Consider the following 13,327-nt stretch of genomic DNA (forward strand, 5'->3'; position numbering starts at 1 on the left):
GCGGGCCGCGAGTTTGAGACCCCTGGTATAAACATTCTAAGAGGTTATTATTTTTGTTAAGATCCGAAGACAAACTCTGCCCATGAAATGCTTTGGTGAAAGTGATGCAAACGTAACACAACTACTCTAACTTATGTTTTAGCTGAAGTGACGTCTGGTTCAGGGATGTGGGGTGAGCAGTGCAACCGGTCCGCATACAGATCAGGTAGTGACACTACTTCCACATTCAGTACATGGCTGTTCAATCATTTCCAGTTGGGGAAGTTTTCATGGAAATAGCGGAGAATTTGGAGTTTACAGGATGTCTTTTGGAGCTACCAAGAGTCACTATAATTATGTTAGGCGCATTGTTCATTTTCTAGCAAAATTCTCCAAAATCGTGTCTTGAATCATTTCATCCCTAGGCTCCACCCAATGAGACATGCCCAGAAAACCTCCCAATGGGACTACCAGATGTCCGAGCCAAAATCCCAGAAACTTTTATAGAGAAATAAACAGCAATTACTCATTCATTCTACATGTCAGAATAACCCTTCTTGCTCTGATACCCTTTTGTAACATGTTCTTGATAATAGGGCTGCCACGGTTAGTCGACTAATCGACTATTAAAATAGTTGCAGAATAATTTAGTCGCTGAAGCATTGTTTTTTTGTTTATTTTTTCCTTGTTTGATGTCAAAGCTGCTGTTCGCCCTTTCTAATACCGGGTCCACCATTTTCTTTGTTACACATGTGCAGTGGTTCTAAGCCGGTCAGCATTGATGTCACAGGAAGTTCTGGGTAGGCTCATAATAACATGCGAACAGAGCTGGAAAGTGTGGGAAACAAGAAAAACAATAGAAAAAAGTGTCTAATGCGATCTCTGGAAGGCAGAGCTTGTGTCCCATGGGAGCACTATGCGATGCATGAGCACCTGAAGATGAACCATGTTGTGACTGAGTTTGATCACGCTGAACAGAGAGCTTCGTCTAGCTAACATCGGCGCTAACAAGGAGTCATTCATATTCCGTGCCACGATCACGTTGTTTGGTTCAAAGAGTGCAGGTATTGAAACGTTCACTGCGCAGACAGAGAGGCTGTGTGTCGGTACAGATCTGTGGCAGAGTTATGGAACGCTGTGAAAACTATGAGTCCCAAAAGTGAAGTAGTGAAAAAAAGTAAAGTCCATAACTAAGTTGACAAGTGTAGCATTACATTAGCTGCTTTAAGCATAGAATTAAATGTAACTTAAAGTCACAAAACAGCAACAAACAGCAAAGCAACCACAACATTAAAGTCCCCCTACCAAAGTTTTTTAAAAAAATTTTAAATGTTCCCAGTGGGGTTTTAATTGGGACTGTGAAGTTTTTAACTAAAATTCCACATCCTAAATGTCTTAAAAAGCCATTTTCCTGTTGATCTGAAGCTTTCTTTTCCCCCAAAAATTCCGGTGCATATTTGTGACAGCTGATGGGATTTTACTTTGTTTCATTTTAAAAATGTGAGGCCAACTTAAAAAAAGTCCCATCTTGGACGCGATTAAAATACGAACGGGCGATGTCTATTTTTTCCGCAAATAATCGAATTGATGTTGCTATGATCAATAAGTCCAATCCATTTTTTCCTCACATTCCTTGGGGAAATCATGAAAGCTAACATCAGTACGGCTTTTCACTGAATTACAATCCTTTACAGCAGATCGATCGATTTAAAAGGAAAAATACTCGGAAATGCTAAGACGAAGTGATTTATTACATTTTTCTCTTTAAGAAGAAAAATACCCCACATACATGTTAAAAACTCAAGAAACATGATTTACATTGGAGGGGGACTTTAAATAAGTAGCACAGGTTAATGGATTCTCCGGCAAACTGAAAACTGAAAATATGATATAATTTCAGTCTGCGCATGTGCAGTGAATGTAGGTGGCGAAAGAATGAAAGTACTGATGTACACTTTAACATCTCCTGCTTTTTTCCCTTTTTAAAAATATACATTCCCCTACTTTTTTAAGATGCAATATCTCAAAGCTCTTTTTTTCTCTGGACATCCTGAGGTTTTTTATTTATTTATAGGAATATCTTCAGTTCAAAGATGTCATTATTGCTTTGCTTTTATAAATGGGCCTCAGTGAGCAAATATTGAGTGTGGTTATATCTTCAAATAGCTTCTGAAATACTTTATGTCTGCATGATTCATTAAAGGCTTAATAAACAATTTTCTTTATTATTAGTTAGCATATAGCTTAAACACTTCAAGTCTAAAGCTAATAATGGTTAAGATGTGTGTTTTACATCCAGTCGCCGCAAAAACCGATTAGTCGACTAATTGAAAAAAAATTGAAGTTAAAATGAAAGTAACTTAAGTGCATCCAAGGCTAAATGTTGTTGTTGGTCGCACGTTTTAACCTCCATTATGCTTGATCTTCTAACCATAACCTCATCTTCAGGTCCATGCAGAAAGAGTTCAGCACGGGCTGTACATGTTTAAAAATTACCTGCACAGTCGCTTTCTCTTTTTTCCCCCTCTCATTTTATATATATATATATATATATATATATATATATATATATATAAAATCACAAGTTATTTAAGTAATAAACTGACCAATCAGATGTGTCAATAAAAGCATGTAATACCCGCTGGCCCCCCGTATACATTGGAAATGTTTAATTGACAGATGCTGCTGAGCCTGCTTTTAGTGGTAGGGATGTGTACTTTCCAGAGGTGGGGACTCGAGTCACATGACTTGGACTCGAGTCAGACTCGAGTCATGAATTTGACGACTTTAGACTCGACTTGGACTTTCCTACCTCTGACTCGTGACTTGACTTGGACTTTGATATACATAACTTGTGACTTGACTCGGACTTTAGCCCTCTGACTCGGAAAGACTTGCCATTTTCCCCCCAAATCCACGGATTATAAAGTATAAAGTATAAAGAGAGAAAGCCGCGCGCACTGCGGTCTCTCTATCTGTCTTATTTACATCCGTCTGCGGTGTCGGCCCAACATCCAATCAAATTAGAGCCACGTTTGATTGATGTGACAGTCCAACCAATCAAATTGCAGAAAAACATAGTCCCGCCTCCCCTTTAAAAGCACGAGTTCCTGTTTGCCGGTGTTTTTACTTCTAGCATAAAAGTTTATAGATCGTCAACAACAAACGGTTTGCAGTTTGCAGAGCATCTGGATATAAGGATTACTCACAGAGATTCAACATCAACCAACTTCATCTGACAGTAGGAGCAGCAAAATCAAGTAAGTTCTGAGTGAAAGCTGACGCTAGCTTAGCGGCTAACCGCTAGCTGCTGTTAAATGAATGTGACTGTAAACTCTGTTAGCGGTACACAGTGACACCATGCAGCTTAGTATAATCACAAAGTGACAACAGGTGATTTGGACATTTCCACCACTCAGATCTTTACCTGGATCTGGGCGGGACGCGAGCGATCATAGCGGGACAGCAGGGCTGCTGGGGTGCGGGCTCAGTTGTTCTCTGTCGTTTTCTGATATAAATCCAGCAAATGTATTATAGAATTCACTGATGTGCTGCATAGGGTTCTTTATTTCCCTTTTTTCAGTTTACCACTTTTGCTGCTTTAAGTTTTATGGTGTGTTTTAGTAAAAAAAACATCCTCTTTGTCTGGGGTCACATTCACTCTTGAATATTGGCTGTTCCTTCCTTTTTTCATTGACAAAATATTTTCATTTATTGCTTTATGAGTTTTTAGTTTGCATGTCTTTATTTTAGTGTTTCACCTGCTATCATTAGATGTGTACTTCTGATAAAGAAGATTTGTCCACCATGAATACAATTTATTTGATTCTAATGAATTTAATCATACTCATAATCTCTGTATTCAGAGTGTTTCCTGTTCAAATACAGCGTGAACAAAGTAATATTTGTTGCATAACTTTGCAATATATATTTATACATAAAATGTAATTTAAAGTCACTTTATAAATATACTGTATGTACCAATATATATATATATATATATATATATATATATATATACACACACACCACATTTAGTTTTACATTTAGCATTTTTGTTTTGAATCCTACTTTTCTGTCTTGAATACATAATTTAACTTAATTCCTGTTAACTTAATGTGAGATATTTTGACAGTAAGTTGACAGAAATTTTGTACTGAATACAAACAAATTGTATCTCAAACAACAAAAAATCAATTTCACAACAAAAATGTTTAACATAAACCTAGATGTACTATTCATATATTTTGTTCTGTTTTGTTTTTTTAGTCAAACTAAACCAGGGATCGGCAACCTTTAACAGTAAAAGAGCCATTTGGGCTCTGATCAAACCTAGAACTGCATCTTACTTTAGCCTTTAAGAAATTTGGATTTGCATTCATGACCTTCTTTTTTTAATATATATGAATTCTATCTATTTTTTTGGCGTAAAAAATATAAAAAATACTAGCATTTCTCAAAATTTGATTTTTTTAAACATTTTTACCTTTTACTTTTAGTAGAGGCCAAATTAGCAAAAAAGGTAGCTTGCTGCCTAATTACTAGCTGAACTCCAAACTAGCATAAAATACCTCAGCAAATAAAATCGGCCAAAAATTTTAGCATGTTGCTAAAATAAAAGCTAAACTCTAAATTAGCCTCAAAACTCAGGGAGATAATAGATTGGCCAAAAATGTTTAAAAAATTAATTAGAGGCCAAAATAGGAAAAAAAAGCTAGCTCATTGCTCAATTACTAGCTGAACTCCTCAATGGCCTAAAATTACTCTATAACTAAATTAGTCAAAAAGATTAGCATGTTGCTAAAATAAAAGCTAAACTCTAACTTAGCCTAAAAACTCCAGTAGATAACAAATTAGCCATAAATGTTAGCATGTTGCTAAAATAATATCTTATCTCTAAATTTTTGAGAATTACTATTACCATGGAGGGATAGAAGAGCCACATGTGGCTCTGGAGTCGTAGGTTGCAGACCCCTGAACTAAACCACTCTGCATTTTACGTTCTTCCTCAGTTCTTCTTCCTGTATCCGCTCTGTTTATAAAGAAAATGCTGAAATGAAATAGAATCATTGGTTGGTAAATGTACTGGTTTATTAATTTAGACTGAAAGAGTCAGTACCTCATCACCCACAAGCTTAAGTGCACATCTCTGGTCTGTAGTGAGGGGATTCAAAGAGACCATACCATGAAAAAACAACTTTTTGAGCATTTATGTGTATTTTAATGTTCATTCCTCACATAAAGAACTCCAAAGTGGTTTTTTTATTCATTCGTGAATTTCTGAGTTATCCTCTACAAACTGCGCTGTTAGCAGCAGCCCCTCCCATACCCACGAAAACAAGCCTCATGATCTGATGTCACAGAGGGAGACCACCCCTTTTAGGAAGAGTATGCTCTGATAAATCCGCCCCCAGTCTAACACCAACACCCAATTTCTCCTCTGAGCTAATGATGATCAGCAAAAAACTTTCATTTAAATGCAGAAAACCTATCTTCTGGTTGTGTCCTGTCTTGAATAAATTCCAGCTCAAACAGTATCCCAGTAGATGTGGGACTCCTTTAGGAACCCCCCCCCCCATTGGGCACAGTCGTTGAGTGTATTTCTGTTGTGAAGCAGTGTACTGATGGCCAGGCCTAGTGAGGGCAGATGGTATGTGCATCCATCTTTGAAAATAATTAATATTTATTTTTGAGGGAAAAACGAATACACACTGCTGGCTCTAGAATGAAATCAAATGGGCAGCAGCCACATGCAGCAGCAGGCGGAGCCTCAGGAATTTAGTTGTTTTACTTCCGGGTAGGACAAAAACTGAAGAAAATAACTGGTAGTATTTCATAAATGTGTTTTTAGTGTTCCAAAGGTGATCTATAATCATATATATGGATATAGTTGACTCTGAAAGGCTTAAGAAAATCATGGAATGACTCCTTAAATATCCAGACTACCCTGGTTCCCTGCTGTCTCCATCTAACCTCATTTCAAATGCGGTTAACAGTGTTTTTGTTATAGATAAACTATTTTGGATTTTTGAAGTGGAGATGCATCAACTCAGTGGGAATTTAGCTAAAATGCTTTCAAAATGCAGTTCTTAAAAGCACACATGATCTGTGTAACTAATATCACATTGTTTATTAAATGACTTGGAATGACTTGAAACATTAATAGTAGGACTTGTGACTTGACTTGAGACTTGTTGGTCTTGACTTGTGACTCGACTTGGGACTTGAGTGCTTTTGACTTGGGACTTGACTCGGACTTGCAAAACAATGACTTGGTCCCACCTCTGGTACTTTCTCCTGATTGGCGATGGTAGTTGCCATAGAAACACTTATTTAAACCAACTCGGACCAGCCACTGCTTAATAAGCTAGAAGTTAGGTAGACCACATCAACCCCCACCCCCCGCACGTGCACATACCTGGTGCTCACATATTTTAAATCAATTGTCCGTGCACATCCAATGCAGTTTGCGTCAAATTCATGTAAATCGTCTTTGTTTTAACAAGAGCTGAAGTAGCTGCTTGACAGTTCTCTAAAAGTACTTGGATGTTCCTTTATTGGGCATATTTGAATTGAAAATGTCATTGTTACATTGCTATTAAAGTCATAACATTTGTTCTGACCATTGAAATGCACTTTCTCTATTCACAGATGTATAGCAGACCGAAAAAGCTGATCCTGTTTGTACTACCTTTTATTCAATTTATTTACAAGTAGAACAAGTTTTGCAAATTTGGTGGAATAAAAAAGAGCCATATGCTCTCATTTTGTACTTGAAAATATATTTTTTTTCAGTAATCAAAAAATAATATTTGTTGATTATCGGTATCGGCTGCAAGAGGCCGGAAAATATTGGATATCGTATCGGTTGTAAAAAGTCAATATTATGCATCACTAATTTCAACACTATTTTTCAGCATTCAATTCTCTGTTTTTGTAGATTTGGTCTAAAGCCATTTTGTTTTGTCTTCAAAGTTTATAGATGATTTGCTTTCATAAATAGACCTCATTGAGCTAATGTTACTAAAAAAATGTTTTGAAGCTTCCAGAAATGAATTTTAGGCTTTTATCTTGTTGCTTTTTGCAGTTGTTGTTGTAATAACAATCAGTAATTGATCCGAAAAATGATCCAAAGTGTGACACAATCCAAACCCTGAGTTTTGTGATCCGTTACACCCCTAGTGACATCACACTTGCTCAGTTCAGTTCTCCTATACAGTCAATGTTTTGGGCTCTTCTGCATTCCCTATTCTGAAGTTCTAGTCCAATCAGTGTCAAATTTCAATTTGTGTTGTACAAAAGAGAACAATAACTCAATCTGTATCAAATTATCAATACATGATAGTTAACCGCAGGTTATCAATACTCTTTTAAAATCACATTATCATTTAATGAACAAAATTAGCATTAGGTCACCATCAAATGACTTGTATCAGGATAGCAACAATCTATGTTGGATCATTATTTTATTGGAATATCATAATCTTTCAGATCAATAGTTTTATGAATTATGTGCTTCGAACCACTATTTATCTTTTTAATGGCAAGGCAGGTTTATTTGTACATCGCATTTCATGTACAGAGACAATTCAAAGTGCTTTAATGATCAAGTCTGTTTATATAATCAATCATTTCTGTGAGTATTCGATCCTATATCAGGTTGTTAATAACCTGCATGTGCAATGTATCTTTACCTCCCTGTGAAAGAAAACTGCTGTGTTGTACTCTGAACTCTAAACATATGAATGCTGCTGGTCTTCACTGGGAGGGGAAACCCCAAATAGAAATAAGATCATTTGCTTTAAAGATGTTGATTCTGTATCACCCTGAGTTAAGTTAAATTCAGTTTTTATTTTACTTGAGTTTCTATCTTGCTCAGATAGAAATAATGTTTTTAAAGTTTCAACATGTTCTTGTGGCAGCTGATGATGGAGGACATGTATAAAGAAAATTCTGATTAAAATTGCATTTCTGACTATTTGTTTATTCAAATTGTTGTCAGCTGGAAGCAGACACAAAAATGTTGTCCGAAAAAAGCTTGTTTATGTGATACAGAAGCTACTACAACAAACTGAAGTCTTCCTGCTCCTCTCCATTCTGATCATCCACCTGCAGACAAATAGATCCATGAATATTTGTGTTTTCCTTGTCTGAGCTGGAATCTGGATCTAAACTGTACGACTGGAAAGCTCCACCTTAAAACTTGTACCGATAAGCATGGTAGGTTTTAAAAAAGGCATATTCAGTGTTACAGGTTTAAAGATTGACGTTTTTAGTGATTTAAAGATGGAAAAGAAAATCCGTCAGTGAAATGTCCTTTTCTACTAAAAACAAGAGTATTTTGGACTGAAAATGCAGTGTGTGGGAATGAATTTCCAATCAACTGATTGTAAATAAAACAAAACTGCCTCGAGTCCACGTTTTCCTCCTCGTCCCTCCTATTGTGATCTTAAAGTCGTCCCTGAGGGCTTGCTTTGCTGATTTTGTCCTTAAAGTTTTAAAGAAGCACCAACAGCGGCAACACTGCACAGCCAACTCCCGTGCATCTTAGACAGCAGCAGCATCAGGTAAGGAGGTCGCTGCACTGGGCAAAATTATTGATTACGTCAAACTTGAGTTATTTTATTTATGTTCTTATCGTTATTTTTACCTGAAATGATTAGTGTACATTGAATATACACTGCTCACAAAAATTAAAGGAGCACTTTAAAGAAACACATTCGATACATCAGATCTCAAGTTGGATATCTATACAAATAATGATAGGGCAGTGTCTTAGGAACAAAAGGATGCAAAGTCTTTTAATGGAAATAAAAGTTTTCAGCCTACAGAGGCTCAATTGTGTAGACACCATTTATCCAAAACTTAATTTCTGCAACTCAAAATGCTTTTCAGTATCTTGTGTGGCCCCCACCAGCTTGTATGCATGCTTGACAACGTGGCGGCATGCTCCTAATGAGACGACGGATGGTGTCTTGTGGCATTTCCTCCCAGATCTGTGTGAGGGCATCCCTGAGCTGTTGTACAGTCTGAGGAGCAACCTGGCTGTGCCTAATGGACCCAAACATAATGTCTCAGAGATGTTCTATTGGGTTTAAGTCAGGGGATGGTGAAGGCCATTCAATTGTTTCAATTCCTTCATCCTCCAGGTACTGCCTGCATACTCTTGCCACGTGAGGCCGGGCATTGTCGTGCATTAGGAGGAAACCAGGACCTACTGCACCAGCGTAGGGTCTGTCAATGGGTTCAAGGATTTCATCTGGATACGTTATGGCAGTCAGAGCACCATTTCCTAGGCAGTAGAGGTCTGCGTCCCTCCATGGATATACCTCCCCAGACCATCACTGACCCACCACCAAACCTGTCATGTTGAACTACGTTGCAGGCAGCATAACGTTCTCCTTGTCTTCTCCAGACTCTTTCACGTCTATCACAGGTGCTCAGGGTGAACCTGCTCTCGTCTGTGAAAAGTACAGGGCGCCAGTGGTGGACTTGCCAATTCTGGTGTTCTTGAGCAAATGCCAGTGGAGCTCCACGGTGCTGGGCAGTGAGCACAGGGCCCACTACAGGACGTGGGGCCCTCAGGCCACCTTCATGAAGTCTGTTCCTGATTGTTTGGGTAGAGACATTCACACCAGTGGCCCTCTGGAGGTCATTCTGTAGGGCACGAGCAGTGCTCAGCCTGTTCCACCTTGCACAAAGGAGCAGGTATGGGTCCTGCTGAGGGGTTGAAGACCTTCCAGGGCCCTGTCCAGCTCTCCCAGAATAACCAGCAGTCTCCTGAAATCTCATCCATGTTCTGGAGATTGTGCTGGGAGACACATTAAACCTTCTTGCTGCAGCACGTGTGGATGTGCCATCCTGGACAAGTTGGACAACCTGTTCAACTTCTGTAGGGTTAAGGAATCTCCTCATACTGCCAGTAGAGATAATTATCAAGCCAAAATCAGCACGAGTGGAAAACCAGCCAAAAAAGATCAAGAGGGAGAAACTTGAAATGACCACATGTAACACCAATCCTGCTTTGAGTGTTTTCTAATTGTTGCCACTGAAGTGCACCTGTTGTTAATTCCATGAACAGCAATACAGCTGAAATTGATTAACGAGGCCCTCAGCTGCTTAACCAACCAGAAAATTATCAGACAGGTTTAATTCAATTCATGCCAGGACCAATAAAAAAAGTGTTCCTTTAATTTTTGTGAGCACTATATCTATGCTGTATGAACTAATAATTGGAATTTGATGCCGCCTCCAGCAGATGGCACCCAAGGCCAGCCCTGGCTCATGCAATTCTGCAAAGCTATGTCCTAGAAAACTTTTTTTTTAAATTCAATATTACTTTGGCTGAAAACAGCATAATCATAACTAAAACACCACTGGGAATGCTTTGAAAATAGATTGAAAGATGATTGGAGTGGAATTTTTAAGACCCTCATCATCCAGCTGCACACAGCACTGCAGCTCACATTACACTTCTGATAAACCAATTAGAATCAGACCCTCCATTGACAGTACAATTCAAACACATTGACAGCTGATCCACACAAGGGGCCGTCCTCATAGAACTGTTTGAGATCACTTGTGCCCGGCCTGGATTGTCAGCGGGGCCTGACGGCCTGCAGACAGGCCAGGTAAAGGCGCTTGAGAAAGAAGAACGCCGAGCTGCAGTGAGACTGAACGAGATCAGAAAGTCAAGGCTGTCCTTAGGTTGAATTTTAGTATGCCCCGCCCCCTTAATATGATCTGTGCTTTTATGTCTTTTATACTAATTTTAATGTTTTGTAATGTAAGTACTTTGTACCAGTGGACAGCAATTTATCAATCAATTGATTGTCTCACATTTGTGTTTTAATGTCTATTTGTAGGTAGACTAGGGTTGTGCCAAAATATCGATATTGCGATATATCGCGATATTTAGTCCTACGACCGATTCTCGATGGGTTCTCACCAAATATTGATATTATATTCAGCCGTTAAGCTGAGCGTCTGAGTCCCACGGCGGAACTATTGTCCAGATGGGCGCTGCATCGGACTTTTAATAGCGATGCACGCGCTCATTCGGGAGAAGCACCGGTGAGATACAGGCTCTGTAGCGCGTGTGTGAAGCATGTCTACCTGTAAGCATTTATCATCCATCTGCTGAAGAGGCAGCCGGTAAGAAGTGACTTTGTCTGAGCGCTAGAATGTCAGCGATCACTTACTTCCTGTTTGCTGTGGGAACTAGGCGCGCTCTTCTGAGTTGTTTGTGTGTACTTCAGGTACGTTTTCATGCACTTCAATGTTTAACCTGCAGGTGTACGGTGTAACTTTGGTAATCTTTGGTTCATCATCCTTTGGTGTGACGTTCTTTTGAGGTAGATAGCTGTCGCCACTTGACTTGTTTAATTTTTGTTCTGTTGCTTACAACAATTCTGCACTAAGTAGTGGCACTGCTGATCATGTTTACTATTGTTAATAGGGCTGTCAGATTTGTCGCGTTAAAAACGCGTTAATCTGACATGTGCTTGACGCCGACAAATTTTTTGACGCATTAATCGCGGATTTTCTCATATATGCCTTTCCAAACCGCGCGCGTGGGCGTCCCTCCCTCCAACTCACCGGCTGCTCTCAATAGATCAAAGGCGGGTCTCCAACCACCGAGCTGCGAGCTAAAACCGGCCGGCGCTAGGACCCGGAGAGCTCCTGCACTCTAACATGTCTCTCCGCGTCCAGTACCATGTCTGGTGGTACCGGCTCGCGTCCGGCGCCGTGTCCCGAGAGCTGCGGACCCCCGACGTTCCGAACAGCAAGCGCACCGGGGGACGTTTTAAATGTTCTGGAGGTTTAAGCGTGATCCAGCCCCAGCATAGCGGTCTGTCTGCCGGCTATTCATGGCGTGAACTCCGCTGGACACGTCGCTGCATACAGCTGCAGCCAGAGAACGCGACGGCAGTAACAGACTGTCAAACTATCCACAGTGTATCCCGCTTTTCTCAGTCTTTAATGTTTTAAAAAACAAAAGTTCCTTGGAAATGATAAATCTCTATTTCATTTATTACTGCAGTTCAGCAGAGGAGGAAAAGATTTGGTCCTGACAAAAAATGAACATGAAAGTGTCATGGAAATTTTATTTTTGATGTTTTTTATTTTATTTTACTGAACGTTGATTGAAGTTTTGAATTTAAAATGCCCTTCACTTGCACTTGGGCTTTTGTTAGGCATTTTATGTTACAGCCTTTTATTGTTAAAAAAGATTATCTCAATACAATGTTACAAAATAAAGTAGTTCTGATGAAAACTATACATTTTGCCATTCTTGTTTTCATAATTAATGTAGAACTGCTAAATTCCATGAAGCACACATTTTTTTTCCTTAAAAAAAGGCCACATATTAATTTGCGATTAATCGCGAGTTAACTTGGTACACAATGCGATTAATCGCGATTAAAATTTTAATCGCCTGACAGCTCTAATGGTTAACATTGAATCTGACAGATAATTCCAACTCAGTTGTAGTCAATGCTTGTCAAAGACATAGTATTACTGATTTCAGCAATGTTGCACAAAAGTGTCTATAATTTGTTGCACAAAATAAGAAAAGTTGTTTATTATGATTTTTGTTTAAGCTAAAAAAGATAAATGGGGGTATATTTTCCCCAAAAAACATGTTCTTCTATATAATGCTAGTTATTAGAGAGGATTTTTACCAATTATCGCAGTATCGCAATATTATCAATAAGCTCTAAGGTAGACAATTTTAACATCTGTCTGGGGACAACGGAGGAAAAATAGCTGCTGGGATAATTTAGCGTGCACTGCCCCAAAGAAACAAATAAAACAAATTGAAGTTAACTTTTAAGGACAACAACAACAACACAACCAGTTACTAACCTAAGCTACTCATGAGTAGGGCTGGGAAGCACTGCGTACCTCACGATACGATACGCAATACATGGCTCACAATATCGATAATATCGCGATACTGCGATAATTGGTAAAAATCCTCTCTAATAACTAGCATTATATAGAAGAATATGTTTTTGAGGAAAAATAATCACCATTTATGTTTTTTTAGCCTAAACAAAATCATAATAAACAACTTTTCTTATTTTGTGCAACAAATTAAAGACATTTTTGTGCAACATTGCTGAAATCAGTAACACTATGTCTTTGACGAGCATTGACAACAACTGAGTTGGAATTATCTGTCAGATTCAATGTCAACAATAGTAAACATGATCAGCAGTGACACTACTTAGTGCAGAATTGTTGTAAGCAACAGAACAAAAATTAAACAAGTCAAGTGGCGACAGCTATCTACCTCAAAAGAACGTCACACCAAAGGATGATGAACCAAAGATTACCAAAG

This window comes from Oryzias melastigma, linkage group LG4, assembly GCF_002922805.2.
Source record: "Oryzias melastigma strain HK-1 linkage group LG4, ASM292280v2, whole genome shotgun sequence".
Classification (NCBI taxonomy): Eukaryota; Metazoa; Chordata; class Actinopteri; order Beloniformes; family Adrianichthyidae; genus Oryzias; species Oryzias melastigma.